Here is an 18,979-nt window from a genome sequence, read left to right on the forward strand (position 1 = left end):
CGTTCTCTCAAAATGTACCTGAATTTATCTACAGATCTTATCTATATCTATATACATATCTAAGTCTGTATATACTCTTACAAAACTGGACACAGCATTACTTAACTACTTGCAGATACAATGTTATATCCAATGGGTTTGTTGACCATCAGATCAGATCAGATCAGTTGCTCAGTCGTGTCTGACTCTTTGCGACCCCATGAATCGCAGCACGCCAGGCCTCCCTGTCCATCGCCGACTCCCGGAGTTTACCCAGACTCACGGCCATAGAGTCAGTGATGCCATCCAGCCATCTCATCCTCTGTCGTCCCCTTCTCCTCCTGCCCCCAATCCCTCCCAGCATCAGAGTCTTTTCCAATGAGTCAACTCTTCGCATGAGTTGGCCAAAGTACTGGAGTTTCAGCTTTAGTATCATTCCTTCCAAAGATATCCCAGGGCTGATCTCCTTCAGAATGGACTGGTTGGATCTCCTTGCAGTCCAAGGGACTCTCAAGAGTATTCTCCAACACCACAGTTCAAAAGCATCAATTCTTCAGTGCTCAGCCTTCTTCACAGTCCAACTCTCATATCCATACATGACCACAAGAAAAACCATAGCCTTGTTGACCATAGATTGAATTAATTACTATTGCATTATAATGTATTTTGAACCACACTTTTGATTAGCATTTATCATTATTTTGTCTCTTTCTTTAAGCAGCTATTGCCTCATTCCTTGCCATAGCACTTATATGTAAAATTCAATTCTTTATCATGACAGAAAATAACATAGACATCATGTTTTTAAACCTGAGTCCACTATGACTGACATAATCAGCAACAATGAGCACAGTACAAAAATTACAGAAATTTTAAGAAAAACTGGTGAATCAGATGAAAGCAATCTGAAGCCACACTCATGAAAACTGCACATCAGGAAAGCAGTTTATGATCGAACTGGTCCAGGTGGAGAAATGAGTATTTTAGTCAAGAGGACCACAATCCACACATTAATCAACCTAAGACATAACTAATATTAAAAATAAATTGAAACATGATTATACAGTGGAAATTAGAAATAGATTTAAGGGACTAGATCTGATAGAGTGCCTGATGAACTATGGACGGAGGTTCTTGACATTGTACAAGAGACAGGGATCAAGACCATCCCCAAGAAAAAGAAATGCAAAACAGCAAAATGACTGTCTGGGGAGGCCTTACAAGTAGCTGTGAAAAGAAGAGAAGCAAAAAGCAAAGGAGAAAAGGAAAGATATATACATCTGAATGAAGAGTTCCAAAGAATAGATACGAAAGCCTTCCTCTGTGATCAGTGCAAAGAAATAGAGGAAAACAACAGAATGGGAAAGACTAGAGATCTCTGCAAGAAAATCAGAGATACCAAGGGAACATTTCATGCAAAGATGGGCTTGATAAAGGACAGAAATGGTATGGACCTAACAGAAGCAGAAGATATTAAGAAGAGGTGGCAAGAATACACAGAAGAACTGTACAAAAAAGATCTTCACGACCCAGATAATCATGATGGTGTGATCACTCCCATTCACCTAGAGCCAGATATCCTGGAATGTGAAGTCAAGTGGATCCTAGAAAGCATCACTACGAACAAAGTTAGTGGAGGTGATGGAATTGCAGTTGAGCTATTTCAAATGCTGAAAGATGATGCTGTGAAAGTGCTGCACTCAATATGCCAGCAAATTTGGAAAACTCAGCAGTGGCCACAGGACTGGAAAAGGTCAGTTTTCATTCCAATCCCAAAGAAAGGCAATGCCAAGAAATGCTCAAACTACCACACAATTGCACTCATCTCACACACTGGTAAAGTAATGCCAAAATTCTCCAAGTCAGGCTTCAGCAATATGTGAACCATGAACTTCCAGATGTTCAAGCTAATTTTAGAAAAGACAGAGGAACCAGAGATCAAATTGCCAACATCTGCTGGATCATCGAAAAAACAAGAGAGTTCCAGAAAAACATCTATTTCTGCTTTATTGACTATGCCAAAGCCTTTGACTGTGTGGATCACAACAAACTGTGGAAAATTCTGAAAGAGATGGGAATACCAGACCACCTGAACTGCCTCTTGAGAAATTTGTATGCAGGTCAGGAAGCAACAGCTAGAACTGGACATGGAACAATGGACTGGTTCCAAATAGAAAAAGGAGTATATCAAGGCTGTATATTGTCACCCTGCTTATTTAAAGTTAAATATGCAGAGTACATCAGAGGAACACTGGGCTGGATGAAGCACAAGCTGAATCAAGATTGCTGGGTGAAATATCAATAACCACAGATATGCAGATGACACCACCATTATGGCAGAAAGTGAAGAAAAACTAAGAGCATCTTGATGATGAAGAAGGAATTCATAGGGCCTGGACTCCCTCTTAGGCCTGTTCATGCTGATCATTCTAGGCCACCTTTCCAATGGACTCTGAACTCTGTGTTTAGTGTCTATGAAAACAACAACAGAAGGATAAGACCCCCTACAGACAGGGGAACCTTGAAGATCGTATCTAGGTTACTCAATGCCTAAGAGAAAACATACACTAATCACCCCTTCCTCCAGACAGGCCATATATTTTTCTGTATCTTTCGGAGTGTAACCTCGGGTTTATTGATTATTGGCTAACTGTTTGACTGTTTGAGCACATGAGCACATAGCACGTGAATGATGGAGTTATTGGGATTGTATTTTCCTTGGTTTATGTAAGTCTCAAGGAATTTGGAGTGGTGGGTTCAGACACGTACACATGGGGTATAAAAGATTTTCATAAATGCTGGTTGGTGTTCTTGGCTAAGAGGAGACTCTGCCTTGGGCCCGCCGGTGTAATAAACTGTGCTCCACTATCTGCATTGTCCTTCTGAGTGATTTTGTTTTCCAGAATGTGTGGCTACAACAATGAAAGTGAAAGAGGAGAGTGAAAAATTGGCTTAAATTTCAACATTCAGAAAACTAAGATCATGGCCTCTGGCCCCATCACTTCATGGCAAATAGATGGGGAAACAGTGGCAGACTTTATTTTGGGGGGATCCAAAATCACTGCAGATGGTGACTGCAGTAATGAAATTAAGAGACGCTTACACCTTGGAAGGAAAGTTATGATCAATTTAGACAGCATATTAAAAAGCAGAGACATTACTTTGCCAACAAGATCTGTCTAGTCAAGGCTATATTTTTTCCAGTAGTCATGTATGGATGTGAGAGTTGGACTATAAAGAAAACTTAGAGCTGAAGAATTGATGCTTTTGAACTGTGGTGTTGGAGAATACTCTTGAGAGTCCCTTGGACTGCAAGGAGATCCAACCAGTCCATTCTGAAGGAGATCAGCCCTGGGATTTCTTTGGAAGGACTGATGTTGAAGCTGAAACTCCAATACTTTGGCTACCTGATGTGAAGAACTGACTCATGTGAAAAGACCCTGATGTTGGGAAAGATTGAAGATAGGAGGAGAAGGGAACGATAGAGGATGAGACGGTTGGATGGCATCACCGACTCAATGTATATGAGTTTGGGTAGACTCTGGGAGTTAGTGATGGACAGGGAGGCCTGGCATGCTGCAGTCCATGGGGTCACAAAGAGTCGGATGTGACTGAGTGACTAAATTGAAACTGAACTCCACAGCACAGTTTTGCAGTATATCTGAGTCAACCTCATCAAGGGACATAAATTTGGGCTGCACACAAACAGAGCCACAGATGCCTACACAAGTGGTATATAGGATGTGTGTGCATGCTTAGTCACTCAGTCATGTCTGACTCTTTGCAATCCAAAAGACAGTAGCTGGCTAGGCTCCACTGTCCATGGACTTCTCAAGGCAAGACTACTGGAATGGGTTGCCATGCCTTTCTGCAGGAGATGGTCCTGATCCATGGATTGAACCCAGTTATCCTGCATGGCAGGCAGATTATTTACTGGTTGAGCCACCAGAGGAGCCTGGTATATAGAACATCTGTGAGCAAACCAACTCACTGACTTCAGCAATCTCCATCCTTGGAGAAGGGGGGAAAATAATATGAAAAAAGCCTGATTAAACCTAACTCTTAGGACTTCTTTCCAGCAAGTATGAATAGACTCTACCCATAACAAGGCAGTGACAGCTTTGGAGCAGAAAAGAAGTCCTGCCTCACACCCTGCTAGTTTCTAGAAACTTACACAGCAACAACACTCCCTATCAAGGTTTTAACAGCCAGCACACACACTCTGATGAAAGGTGACTGACATCCATCTCCAAACGACAGCTCACACCAAAGACATTGAAAACATGTAGTCTATACAGGAATACTCACATATAGGTGAATACTCACCCTATCAGGACCACAATATAGAATTAATTATCCTAAATTCAGAGAGGTAAAGTTAAGTGAAATGAAAAAGCAGAGGAAATACTCCCATTAAAAGAGCAAGAGAAATCCCCTGAAAAAATATATAATGAAACAGGAATCATCACTTCATGGGAAATAGATGGGCAAACAGTGGAAACAGTGTCAGACTTTATTTTTGGGGCTCCAAAATCACTGCAGATGGTGATTGCAGCCATGAAATTAAAAGACGCTTACTCCTTGGAAGAAAAGTTATGACCAACCTCGATAGCATATTCAAAAGCAGAGACATTACTTTGCCAACAAAGGTCCATCTAGTCAAGGCTATGGTTTTTCCTGTGGTCATGTATGGATGTGAGAGTTGGACTGTGAAGAAAGCTGAGCGCCAAAGAATTGATGCTTTTGAACTGTGGTGTTGGAGAATACTCTTGAGAGTCCCTTGGACTGCAAGGAGATCCAGCCAGTCCATTCTGAAGGAGATCAGCCCTGGGATTTCTTTGGAAGGAATGATGCTAAAGCTGAAACTCCAGTACTTTGGCCACCTCATGCGAAGAGTTGATTCACTGGAAAAGACTCTGATGCTGGGAGGGATTGGGGGCAGGAGGAGAAGGGGATGAGAGAGGATGAGATGACTGGATGGCATCACTGACTCTATGGCCGTGAGTCTGAGTGAACTCCAGGAGTTGGTAATGGACAGGGAGGCCTGGCGTGCTGTGATTCATGGGGTCGCAAAGAGTCAGACACAACTGAGTGACTGAACTGGACTAAACTGAATATAAATATTAATTAAATTTTAAGGAAAGTTATAGATAAAAACACAAATAACTGTAACAAGAAGTTATAAATTATAAAGATCAAACAACCAAAATTAGAGAATTCAGTTTCTCTAATTTTTCTCTAATTTCTCTGAGACAAAAAGCAATTTATAAGCAATCAATAGCTAACTAAATGACACAGAAGAACAAGTTATTTGGAAGACAGCTTAGGAAAAAAATCACTCAATCAAAACAGCAGACATAAAAACGAATGAAAAAATGAAAGCAACATACAAGAAATGTGGGATATGCCCAGCAGTGGGATTGCTGGATCATAAGGCATGTCTATTTCCAGTTTTTTAAGGAATCTCCACACTGTTCTCCATAGTGGCTGTACTAGTTTGCATTCCCACCAACAGTGTAAGAGGGTTCCCTTTTCTCCACACCCTCTCCAGCATTTATTACTTGTAGACTTTTGGATCGCAGCCATTCTGACTGGTGTGAAATGGTACCTCATAGTGGTTTTGATTTGCATTTCTCTGATAATGAGTGATGTTGAGCATCTTTTCGTGTGTTTGTTAGCCATCTGTATGTCTTCTTTGGAGAAATGTCTATTTAGTTCTTTGGCCCATTTTTTGATTGGGTCATTTATTTTTCTGGATTCATGTATGAAATGAGTTGCCAGTCCAGGTTTGATGCACGATACTGGATGCTTGGGGCTGGTGCACTGGGACGACCCAGAGGGATGGAATGGGGAGGGAGGAGGGAGGAGGGTTCAGGATGGGGAACACATGTATACCTGTGGCGGATTCATTTTGATATTTGGCAAATCTAATACAGTTATGTAAAGTTTAAAAATAAAATTAAATTAAAAAAAAAAAAACCAGAAAAAAAAAAAAAAGAAATGTGGGATAATAGAAAATGTGCCAACTTATGCATAATAGAGGTCCCAGAAGAAGAAGAGACAGATAAGGAAATAAAAAATCTATTTGAAGAAATTATGGATGGAAAAGTCCCTAACATAAAGCAAGAAACAGATATCAAAATGGTATGAAACAAAATCAACCTAAACAGACCCACACCTAGACATATAATTAATATGGTAAATATGAAGGATAAAGACAGTATTCAAAGGTAGGAAGAAAACACAAGGAGTCATTTTTAAGGAGACTTCCATAAGTCTATCAGATGATTTCTTGACAAAAACAAGCCATTTGGAGAGTCATGCTAAAAACAAAATCCTGAATGAGAAAACCCTTCAAACTTGCCCAAGAAGACTATCATTTAGTATAGAAAGAAAGATAAAGAATTTCTCAGACATGTAAAAACTGAAAGAATTCAGCAGTACTAAACCTATCTTTAAAAAGAGGCTGAACATTCTCTAAATGAAAAACAAGCAAAACTCTTTAGAAAGATAAGATCTGAATAAGAAAGGCAAGCATAGAGTAAAGGCTAGAGATTACTTAGATAAAGCAGTACCTAGAATAAAAAACAATAAAAAAATTGAAAAAGCAACTATAATTATAATCAACAGTCAAAGAATAAGCAGGATGAAAATAAAAATAAGATAACAAAGTCACAAAATGTGGGGAAGAGAATTATAAAATATAAATCTTTTAGAGTATGACTGAACTCAAATGTTATTTAGTTTTAAGCAAGTAGACATATTTGGTGTCAACTTAAACAAATGCCATGGTAACCACAAATCAAAAACATAGATACATTCACAAAAACCAAAAACATTGGAACTATACCAGAATACAAGGGGGGAAAAAAATCATCAAGAGACAAGTGGAAAAATAAAAAGAAATGAACACAGAAGTACTATATAAACAATTGGAAAACAATTGGAAAATATAAATGTCTGTAACTGCATAATTTTGAATAATTACTCTAAATATCAATGGACTTAATGCTCTAATCAAAAGATATAGAGTGGATGAATGGATTAAAAATAATAAGAACAATGATACTTCAGGGTGAAAGACACACAGAGATGTCTTTGTAAAGGGATGGAAAAAGATATTTTATGTACATGGAAACAAGAGAGAAGTAGGGGCAGCAATACTCATATCAGACAAAATAGACTTTTAAAGAAAGGCCATTTAAAAGACCAAAAAAAAAAAACAACAAAAAAAGGGAAGCCATTACTTAATGATAAAGGGATCTGCATAAGAAGATATTATCCCACTTAACATATACACAACCAGTGGAAGAGCATTCAAATATATAAAGCAAATATTAACAGAAATAAAGGGAGAAATTGACAATAATACACTAAGAATAGCAGATTTTAACAACTGTCTCCCATCAATGGAGATATCACCCAGATAGGAAATCCATATGCCAACAGAGTCTTAAACAACACTGTATACTAAGGGGTCTTAATAGATATCTACAGGACACTACTTTCAAACAAGCAGAATACATATCCTTTTCAAGCACATGTGGACGATTCTCTAGGACAGACTATATAGTAGGTCAGAAAACAAGCTTCAACAAATATAAAAGAATGGAAGTTTTATCAATCATCTCATAAATCAGAATGGTATGAAACTAGAAATCACCTACAGAAAGACAAAGAAGATAAAAAGGAATATGTTGAGACTAAACAATATGCTACTAGAAGACCAATGGGTCAATGATGAAGCCAAAGAAGAAATGAGAAAATACCACAAGACAAACAAAAATGAAAATACAATTTTACAAAATCTATGGAATGTAGCAAGAGTAATTCTAAGAGGGAAGGTCATAGTGATGAAGAGCTTCTTCAAGAAACAAGAAAAATCTCTAATAAACACCTAAACCACCATGTACAAGAAGTAGAAATAGAAGAATAAGCAAGCCCCAAAACAGAAAAAGGAAGGAATTAATAAAGGTCAGATTTTCTTTTTTTAATGTTAAAAAACAATTAAATCCAACAATTTGTTTTTTAAAGATAGAATTGACAAACCTTTAGCCAGGCTCACCAAGAAGAAAAGAGAGGCCCAAACAAAATAACAAACAAAAGAAAAGAATAATCAATATCACAGAGATACAAAAATAAACATACTATGAATATACCATGAAGAGTCCAACAAATTGGAAGAAATGGACAAATTTCTAGAAATATGCAACTTACCAAGACTAAGTCAAGAAGAAATAGATAATGTGAACAGAACGATCACTATAAATGAAATAGAATCTATTAAAACAACAACAACAACAAGCTATCATTCAAAAAAAGTCCAAGACAAGACAGCTTCAATGAGAATTCTACCAAACATATAAATATGAGCTTATCCATCTCAAACTTATCCAAAAAATTAAAGAGACAGAATGCCCCCAAATTCACTAAGGAAGGGAAGTATTAACCTGATATAAAATCAGACAAGGACACAATACAAAAAATTACAGGCCAATATCTTTGATGAGTGCATATGCAAAAACCTCAAAAAAATAGTAGCAAATTGAATGTAACAATATATAAAAAAAGATCATTCAACTGATTCTGTTTGAATTTTTCCATGGCCACAAGATGATTCAACACAGGTAAATCAATCAGTGGAATACATAACGAAAAAAGAAACTAAGAAAACACATAATCATCTCAATAGGCACAAAATAGCATTTAACAAAATCCAACATCCATTCATGAGAAAAATACCCTTATCAAAGTGGATATTGAAGGAACATATCTCAGCATAATAAAGGTCATTTTTTTGTAAAATCACAGTTAATATAATACTCAAAAGTGAAAACTTGAAAGACTTCCTGCTAAATTCAGAATCAAGACAAAGACACCTACTGTTACTGCCTCTGTTTAATGCAAAATGTAAATTCATACCCACAGCAATCAGACAAGAAAAGCAGAATAAAATTATCCAAATTGGAAGGGAAGAGGTAAAACTGTCACCACTTGCAGATGACATGACACACTATGTAGAGAACCCTAATGTATCTTAATAAAAATTATTAGAATAAATGAATTTGGCAAAGTTGAAGGATAAAAGATTAATACAGAAATCTGTAGTATTTTTATACACTAATCTTGAAATATCAAAAAGTGAAAGAAAAAAGTCTCATTTAAAACCAAATCAAAAACAAGTAAAATACCTAAGAAGAAAGCAAGGAATTGAAAGTCTTAAACACTTGAAACACCAATGAAGGAAATTAAAAATTATTCAAGGAAATGGAAAGCTATCCTTTGCTTTAGATTAGAAGAATTGACATTGCTAAAATGGCCATATTGCCAAAAGTAATCAATATATTTAATTCAATCCCTATGATAATATCCAGGACATTTTTCACAAAGCTAGAAGAAATAGTACTAAAATTTATAAGAACCAAAAAAGGCTCCAAATGGCAAAAGCAATCCAGAGGAAAATAAAGTTGATAGTATAACCTTTCCAGACTTCAGATAATACTACAAAGCTATCATAATGAAAACATTGCAGTATTGGCACAAAAACAGACTCATAGACCAGTGGAATAGAATAAAGGGTCTAGAAATAAACCCATCAAGCTAAAGCCAATTATGACAAAGAAGGCAAAAATATACAAAAAAGAAATTAGTGTCTACAACAACGATGAAGGAAAAGTAGACAGGCACATTAAAAACAATGAGATTGGAATATTCCATTGCACCATATGTAAAAATGAACTCAAAATGATTTAAAGACTGAAATATTAGATGACACCATAAAACTCCTGCTGCTTGCTGCTAAGTCACTTCAGTCGTGTCTGACTCTGTGAGACCCTATAGACGGCAGCCCACCAGGTCTCCCGTCCCTGGGATTCTCCAGGCAAGAACACTGGAGTGGGTTGCCACCTCCTTCTCCAAAGCATGAAAGTGAAAAGTGAAAGTGAAGTCGCTCAGCGGTGTCCAACTCTTAGCGACCCCATGGACTGCAGCCTTCCAGGCTCCTCCGTCCATGGAATTTTCCAGGCAAGAGTACTAGAGTGGGGTGCCATTGTCTTCTCCAAGAGAACAAAGACAAAACCCTCTTTGACACAATTAATAACAAAATTTTCTTAGATTATTCTTTCAAGGAAATCGAAATAAAGGCAAAAATAAGCAAATGTGACCAAATCAAACATGAAAGCTTTGCACAGGAAAGAAAACATTAACAAAGCAAAAACACAACCTATGGAATAGGGGAAAATACTTGCAAATAATGTGACAAACAAGGGAATAATATCTCAAATATACAAATATCTCATACAATTCAATATAAAAAAGAAAGCAAACCAATCAAAAAATGGACAGAAGATCTCACTGGGCCACCCGGTTCTAGGGCCCGATCCGGGGCAGGGGGAGGAGAACACCGGGTCAAGGGCCACAGTCGCCGCTCCCAGGAAGTCCTCCCGCCAGCCCGTCTGACCGCGCTTTGCAGGCTCTGCCTGTCAGGATCAGATCAGCCAAAAAAAAAAAAAAAAAATGGACAGAAGACCTGAATAAACATTTCTACAAATAAGATAAACAGATAATTAACAGGTACATGAAAAGATGCTCAATGCTATAAATTATTTGAGACATTCAAATCAAAACCACAGAGGCATCACTTCACAGTGGTCAGAATGTCTATCATCAAAAAGTCTACAAATAGTAAATGCTAAAGGAAATGTGAATAAAAGGGAATCCCCATACACTGTTGCTGGGAATGTAATTTCATGTGACGGCTATGAAAAACAGTATGTAGGTCCATTAAAAACCAAAAATAGAACTACCACATAATCCAGTAATTCCCCTCCTGGTTATACAGCTGAAAAAATCAAACACTAATTTCAAAAGACACATGCAACACAATATTCATATCAGCACTTGATATAACAGCCTAAACACAGAAGCCACATGAGTGCCCATTAACAGACAATTATCTTAAGATGTGGGATATATGTACAAAGGTATATTACTCAGCCTTTGAAAGAATAAAATATTGCCATTTGTAGCCACATGGATGGAACTACAGATCATTATTCTTAGTGAAATATGTCACACAGAGAAAAATACTATGTCAGTTATACATGGAATCTAAAAAAATAATACAACTGAATCTATATACAAAACAGATTGACAGATATAAACAATAAAATTATGCTTACTAAACAGCAGGGGGAGAGCAACCAATTTAGGAGTATGGGGTAAGAGCTGTAAACTACTATACATAAAATAAATAAGCAAAAAAATTCTACTGGATAGCACAGGGAATATACTCAATATCTTGTAATAATCTATAATGGAATATAATTTACAAAACTACTAAATAATTATACTATAGCCCTGAAGCTCTAGCAGAAAATTGTAAATCAACTACACATCAAGGTAGATAGATAGAGATAAATAAAAAATTTTGCACCTTGACCTCCCATTTCTTTTTCTTTTAATTTGTGGCTGTGCTGGGTCTTCTTGATGCACAGGCTTTCCTTTAGTTGCAGAGACTGGAGGCTACTCTCTAATTGAGTTGGACATGCCACTCATTGAAGTGGCTTTTCTTGTTGTGGGATGGAGGCTCTAGGGCACGCATGTTTCAGTACTTGCAATGCATGGGGCTCAGTAGTTGCAGTTCCCAAACACTAGAACTCAGGCTGAATAGATGCGATGCATCACCTTAGTTGCCCCGTGGTGTTGGGGGCCAGAGTGAGGCACTCCGCCCGTGGCAAAGGTCATGACAAAGGAGGCTCGACATACACAAAGGCGGGATCGAGCCTCAGGAGTCCCCCTGGAAATCCTCGAGTATCTACCCCCATAACCAGAGCCTGCCTGCTTTACTACTTTGTGCTCCCACCTACACCTCTGTCTTTACGGGGGGCTGTCCCCCACCACCTCTTTCGGAGAAGGAGTTAACCTAGAGCTCCAGTTAATAAAAACTCCTGGGCGTGGCAAGAGTGTTTTAACCTACAAACTCCTCTGAAGGCTCTCTAGCCTGCCTGACAGGCTTGTCCGGCCACATGTGATTGCTCACAGCCTCCCAACCGTGAGAGGCACGAGATGCTTTAAACCTTCTAAAAACAGGTTCCTTAGAAAAGTTAGAAAACCATTAGTATAAGTATAGTGGGCTGATTAGAAATTTTATTGGTGAAGGGTTTTTCATTTGTTGAGCCAATGTTTGTTACTAAGTCTCCATATCCCCTGCCCTTACACACATTGATGAATATATAGAAAAAATAAGTATTAACCTTTGATATAAATCACACTAGACCTTAGGCTAAGTAAATTCTTTCCTTAACTAAAACCCACTATACCCTCACCCTATAGGAATGTAACTTTATTTGGGTGGCATCTGTTTTAAGAATAATCACCCCTGGAGAAATAAGTGTCCTGGTTGACTGACTGCTGTCAAAAGGAGAGGGTCCTAAATTGTCAGCAGGCCCTCTGGCCAGAAGATGATGTAACACCCCTAAGACCTCTGTATACATTTGTATGAAGCACCTGACTTTGATAAAAGTCAGGACTGCTGACCCCACGTGACTTTTGCATAACATCTCAGTGTATAAAATAAAGAATTGGGATCAGTTTCTCGAAATACTGGTCTCCCCATGTCTCTCTCTCACTCTGGCTGAGTCTCCATCTGGAGCGCGGAACCCACCAAGCTTACTAATTTTGCCTGGGCTTCTAAGATCAGACCGGGGAGGCCTCAGTGTCTCCTCTCCTTCGGGAGAACGGAAGGATGCCTGTGGCCTATGTAAGTGGTGCAAGCTTCTTGTCTTGAAGTTTTATTGGTCTCCCGCGTAAACCAAGCTACTCAGCCTCTTTTCTCCACTGAATTTTCCTACTAAGCTACCCTCATTCTATTACTCTTTACATCTCTAATTAATATCTAATTGAAGCTATTGTATCCTGATCCTCACCGACGCCGTCCCCGCTTCGAATACCCTTGATCAGCCGGGGCTGGACCCCGGCACCGTGGCATGTGCCATCTTCCTGAATCAGGAATTGAACCTGTGTCTTCTGCTTTTGCCAGGTTGATTCTTTACCACTGAGCCAGCACTGCAGCCCCAAACCTCTCATTTCTTAGATGGTAACATGATATATTTCCCAAATTCTTACATGAAGTAAGAAAAACTGTTAAAATAAATAAATTTAAATTAAAAAAAGAAAAACTACTGAAAATTATATTTTAAAACAGCTCTTCAATATCTAGAAAGTGCCCTAAAGGTATACAAGCAAGTAAAGACACATTTATTCCAAAAATACATTAGCAGAAAAATCATTGAATGCTTATGCCATTTAAAACTAAAACAGGTCCCTCTCTCACCATCCTTATTCAGAAAACTAGACTTCATTCCAAGTAGGTTCAGAAAGAACACAAATTTCACACTACCCACATGTCCCATTTGAACATTATGATATCTTCCTAGAGGAGTCAAATCACTTGAATTTCTCACACACACTCACTGTAGCTATGGCTTAAAGCAGCTAAGTTCCAGATAAATGGCCAACAAAATTCTTCTTTCTGCCACCCAGTCCCACTCATAGGCCAGAGGTTCTATTCAGGCACAGCATATTGAGAATCAGTTCAGTTCAGTTCAGTAGCTCAGTCGTGTCCAACTCTTTGTGAGCCCATGAATCGCAGCATGCCAGGCCTCCCTGTCCATCACCAACTCCCGGAGTTCACTCAGACTCACAGCCATCAAGTCAGTGATGCCATCCAGCCATCTCATCCTCTGTCATCCTCTTCTCCTCCTGCCCCCAATCCCCCCCACCATCAGAGTCTTTTCCAATGATTCAACTCTTCGTATGAGGTGGCCAAAGTACTGGAGTTTCAGCTTGAGCATCATTCCTTCCAAAGAAACCCCAGGGCTGATCTCCTTCAGAATGGACTGGTTGGATCTCCTTGCAGTCCAAGGGACTTTCAAGAGTCTTCTCCAACGCCACAGTTCAAAAGCATCAATTCTTCAGCGTTCAGCTTTCTTCACAGTCCAACTCTCACATCCATACATGACCACAGGAAAAACCATAGCCTTGACTAGAGGGACCTTTGTTGGCAAAGTAATGTCTCTGCTTTTGAATATGCTATCTAGGTTGGTCATAACTTTCCTTCCAAGGAGTAAGCATCTTTTAATTTCATGGCTGCAGTCACCATTTGCAGTGATTTTGGAGCCCAGAAAAATAAAGTCTGACACTGTTTCCACTGTTTCCCCATCTATTTCCCATGAAGTGATTGCTTCTTGCATTCTCCCAGCTCCTCAGCAATCACTGTGGGGGCTGGCAGCATCCACTGGATCTCAGTTTGGGGAGCTGTCATTCACATTGGAGGCCAGAAATTGCTGATGGCTATGACATTTCTTGTTTATTAATATGGCAGGAGATATCTTCATTTTATATTTCAGTGCCTTTAAAAAGCCCATTTCTCATTTTATTGTAAAAGTTATAATTAATAAGTTTACTGAAATTCATTCATTCTTAGGTCATCCAAAAACCAAAGCCTTTGTAACTCATGGTGGAAGCAACGGCATTTATGAGGCCATCTACCACAGGAGCCCTATAGTGGGCCTTCCTTTGTTTGCAGATCAACCTCATAACAACATTCATATGAAGGCCAAGGAAGCTGCTGTCAAATTGGACTTGGAAACAATGTCAACAAGAGATTTGCTCAATGCATTGAAGGAAGTCATTAATAATCCTTTATGAGTATGGTTTTGGTTTTGTTTTGTTTTGTTTTGTTTTTTAACTAGATATTCTTTCTAGAGAAGTTCTCATCTGAAAGCCAGGGAGGCAGTCATGAGTCTTCACAGAAGCCCAGTGAGAAGTAAGTTTGGCTTAGTGCTTTGAAAACAGTCACCAATAATCTATTGTGAGTGTCACATTAATATTTTTTCATGGTTTTATGGGAAAGTTTTGTCAGTGGTTTAAAGATAGTGGAGAAATTTTGAAAGAACTAATCATTAAAAGGGGATGACAGAAGATGAGATTGAATGGCATCATTGATTCAATGGACATGAGTTTGAGCACACTCTAGAAGATGGTAAAGGACAGGAAAACCTGGCCTATTGCAGTCCATGGGGTCACAAATAGTCACACATGACTGACAGACTGAACAACAATAGCAACAAAATCATTAAAATGAAAGAATCACTGAAATGGTAATAGAAGGATAAAGAAGCATTGAGAACAAAGTTATAGTAGGGAACAATGAACGCTAATGAATGTTTGTCTGCCCACTTTACTTTCTTTCAGCATGTGAACTCCTCAGATGTTTTAAACTCTTAAAAGATGGCTATTTTCAGGAAACCACATTGACATAATCAATCTCAAATTCCCATTACATTTAATATTTTCCAGGCCAATATTTTGATTCCATCACTGATAAGTGGTAAACAGCTAGAACTTTCCAATTACCCAATTTCAACTATGTAGATACTATGTTTAAATGTAGGTATATTCTTGGGGTTTTTTTATTGTGATATTTTAGTCTTCTTTGGAAGAATTATAAAATCTAAATGTAGTTGACTTGGAAGGGATATGCTGGATATTCCTTTTATAAAAGTTTTTACACAATTTTTAGGCAATTTTCCATTCAAAACCAAATATTGGTTATAATCCTAATGTTGTACAATACAACTCTGTACTTATATTATTCCCAATAGTTTTTGCCTCTTACCCATATATTTCTGTTCCCCTAAGTACAGTAACCAATAGATTGTTCTTTATCTGCAAGTCTTTAATACTTTGAACCCATCACTCATAAATGGTAAACAAATAGAACTTTTTAACTTAATTACAACTATGTTGATGCTGCTTATAAATATAAGTATATTCTGAGTTATTTTGGTTGTGTTTGTTCTTGTCTTATTTGGAAGAGATATGTTGTGCCATTACTATCTAAAAGCCAAATTTTCTAAAAGCAAAAATATTTGATTTCCAAATCACTTCAGGATATACATGAATTTCAGTAACACAATTATATTAATATCACAAATATGACATATACATGGGTAAACAGTGGAAACAGTGGCTGACTTTATTTTTCTGGGCTCCAAAATCACTGCAGATGGTGATTGTAGACATGAAATTGAGATGCTTACTCTTTGGAAGGAAAGTTATGACCAACCTAGATAGCATATTAAAAAACAGAGACATTACTTTGTCAACAAAGGTCCGTCTAGTCAAGGTTATGGTTTTTCCAGTGGTCATGTATGGATGTGAGAGCTGGACTATAAAGAAAGCTGAGGGCAGAAGAATGGATGCTTTTGAACTGTGGTGTTGGAGAAGACTCTTGAGAGTTCCTTGGACTGAAAGGAGATCCAACCAGTCCATCCTAAAGGAGATCAGTCCTGAGTGTTCATTGGAAGGACTGATGTTGAAGCTGAAACCGCAATACGTTGGCCACCTGATGCAATGAACTGACTCATTTGAAAAGACCCTGATGCTGGGAAAGATTGAGGGCAGGAGGAGAAGGGGATGATGGAATATGAGATGGTTGGATGGCCTCACCAACACAATGGACATGGGTTTGGGTGGACTTCAGGAGTTGGTGATGGACAGGGAGGCCTGGCTTGCTATGGTTTATGGGGTTGCAAAGAGCTGGACATGACTGAGGGACTGAACTGAACTGAACTCATAAATATGTATACTTCCCTCTATTGTTTCATAATGTCTTTGAAATGAAACGTTTAGAGAATGTGTCAATAATAGTAGCACAGTGTCCATTTGTGTTTTATAAGTTGTGTTATTTAATTTTAGTGCAGCTATTTACCTAAATAAGCAGTATATAAAGCAAATTGTTTTTTTATTAAGAAATAGATCTTTCATTTGCTGATTTTATATATGTATATCTTTCTAGTGTATTTATATGTTTTTTAATTTTAATAATGCAACGTTGGTGTCAGAAAATTAAGATGATTTATTAGCTGCTATATACTGAAGGCTATGGTATAATGCATATGTTATTTAGTAACATAGTGTTGTGCATGCATGCTAGGATGTTTCAGTTGTGTCGGACTCTTTGCGACCCCATGGACTGTAGCCCACCAGGCTCTTCTGTCCATGGGGATTCTCCAGGCAATAACACTGGACTTTACACATATTAAGTAACTTTTTTATTGTATTCTTTTGCTATAGTATTACAAAAAAATGTTTCCAGATTACTGCAGTCCTCTGGAAAACTCCATGTCCTCTCCCCATGTTTTTGACAGAAAAGAGGAAGTTACTTCCATTGTCATTGCTGCAATGCCATGTTATAGCACTTTGTGATTTAGAGTTCATGAACCATATTTCTTTATTCTTCCTACTTTTTTGTCTACGAATCCATCATCCCTGTGTCAAGAAGATCCCCTGGAGAAGAAAATGGCTATCCTCTACAATATCCCAGCCTGGAGAATTCCATGGACTGAGAAGCATGGCCAGCTACAGTCCATGGGGTCTCACACAGTCAGACCTGACTAAGCAACTAACACACACACACACACACACACACACACACACAGTCCATCAACACACATACAGTCCATCATCATTTCAACAGTAGAAACAAATGTAACTGCAATGCTTGAAAGTGAAATTTTGAGTCTTTTCCAGATTCTTTCAGAATGAGAACCAAAGCAACAACAATATGAGCAAACATGTTCTGACAGAATATACCTGCTGGGAATATCTCTAAGAATCAATACATTATTCTCAAAATGATCAGATAAGGTACTATTCCTATCCAATTTATATACCAATTGGGCCCTCCAATTATAAAATGAGTAGCTTGAAAATAAAAAGGTTTTTAAAATTTAATAAAATTATATTAAAAAACAAAAAATAAAACAGAGGAACAGAAAGAATAAAAAAAGCAGCCAGCAAGTGTCAGAGTCAGGAATCAAACCGAGTCAATCCACTTCCACACTTTCAGCCACTACTTCACTAATGTAAGATCAGCTCTGTTTGGACATGCTTCTGAACCTCATCATAGACTTACCTGCTATCTCTGGATTATGACTGCATTTTAAAACATATCTACCACGTTTATTAACAATGCTTTACTAGAGAATTCAAACTTTGAACAAACATATTACGAATTCCTTTCCTTTCTTTCTCCTTTGAGACTTAACTCATTCCATTCTTTAGACTACACAATCTCATCCTCTCCCATTTTCTTTCTATTCTTTGGCACTTGAAATCCTATGCATTTAAGATATCATAACCCACAAGTTAAGGTCTCAATAATCACCTTGGAGTAAAATTATCTATTTTTCTTTCACTCTGTGTTGTTCTCTCTGCTACCATCTGAAAGAAAATTTCACACATTTGATCTATTAGAGCTCATTCTATAAATATATGTTTGTTTGATTTTCTTTCAGCTACAAAGGGAATGTCATGAGGTTATCAGCCATTCAACATGATCAGCCTATGAAACCCTTGGACAGAGCAGTCTTCTGGATCGAGTTTGTCATGCGCCACAAAGGAGTCAATCACCTGCGACCAGCTATCCACGACCTCACCTGGTTCCAGTACCACTCTCTGGATGTGATTGGGTTCCTGCTGGCCTGTGTGGCAACTGCTGCATTTGTCATCACAAAGTGTTTTCTGTTTTGTTGCCAGAAGTTTGCTGGCACAGGTAGGAAGGAGAAAAGGGACTAGCTGTTTCCGAGATATCAAGCTTGTTTGCCACATAAATAGAACTCCTCATGCTTATTCCAGTAGGAGGAATTATGATAAAGTTCCTCTCCTTTTGTGACAAAATATAAATTTCACTTTCAAGGGATTGTCTACCTGACTTAGAATTATGTTTTGCAAAGGAAAAATACTGGTTAAAAACTAAATAAAAAACTACATGCATATGTAGTGAAATTTATTATTTTAATTCAAAAGTTTTACTAAAGAGAAATTATTGAATGTAATTGTTTTTCACATGTTGAGTGCAGAAACAAGAACAATAACCAGTCTACTCAACTGTATTATTTTGTAGATATTCAGAATTTTAAACTTCATTTGATTT

At 37.9% G+C, this 18,979-nt stretch overlaps 1 pseudogene; it reads left to right on the plus strand.

Moving 5' to 3' along the window:
• The first annotated feature begins 10,738 nt into the window (after positions 1 to 10,738).
• On the plus strand, positions 10,739 to 18,621 carry LOC102408992 (annotated as a pseudogene).
• The last annotated feature ends 358 nt before the right edge of the window (positions 18,622 to 18,979 follow it).

The sequence above is a fragment of the Bubalus bubalis genome, chromosome 7 (genome assembly GCF_019923935.1).
Source record: "Bubalus bubalis isolate 160015118507 breed Murrah chromosome 7, NDDB_SH_1, whole genome shotgun sequence".
Classification (NCBI taxonomy): Eukaryota; Metazoa; Chordata; class Mammalia; order Artiodactyla; family Bovidae; genus Bubalus; species Bubalus bubalis.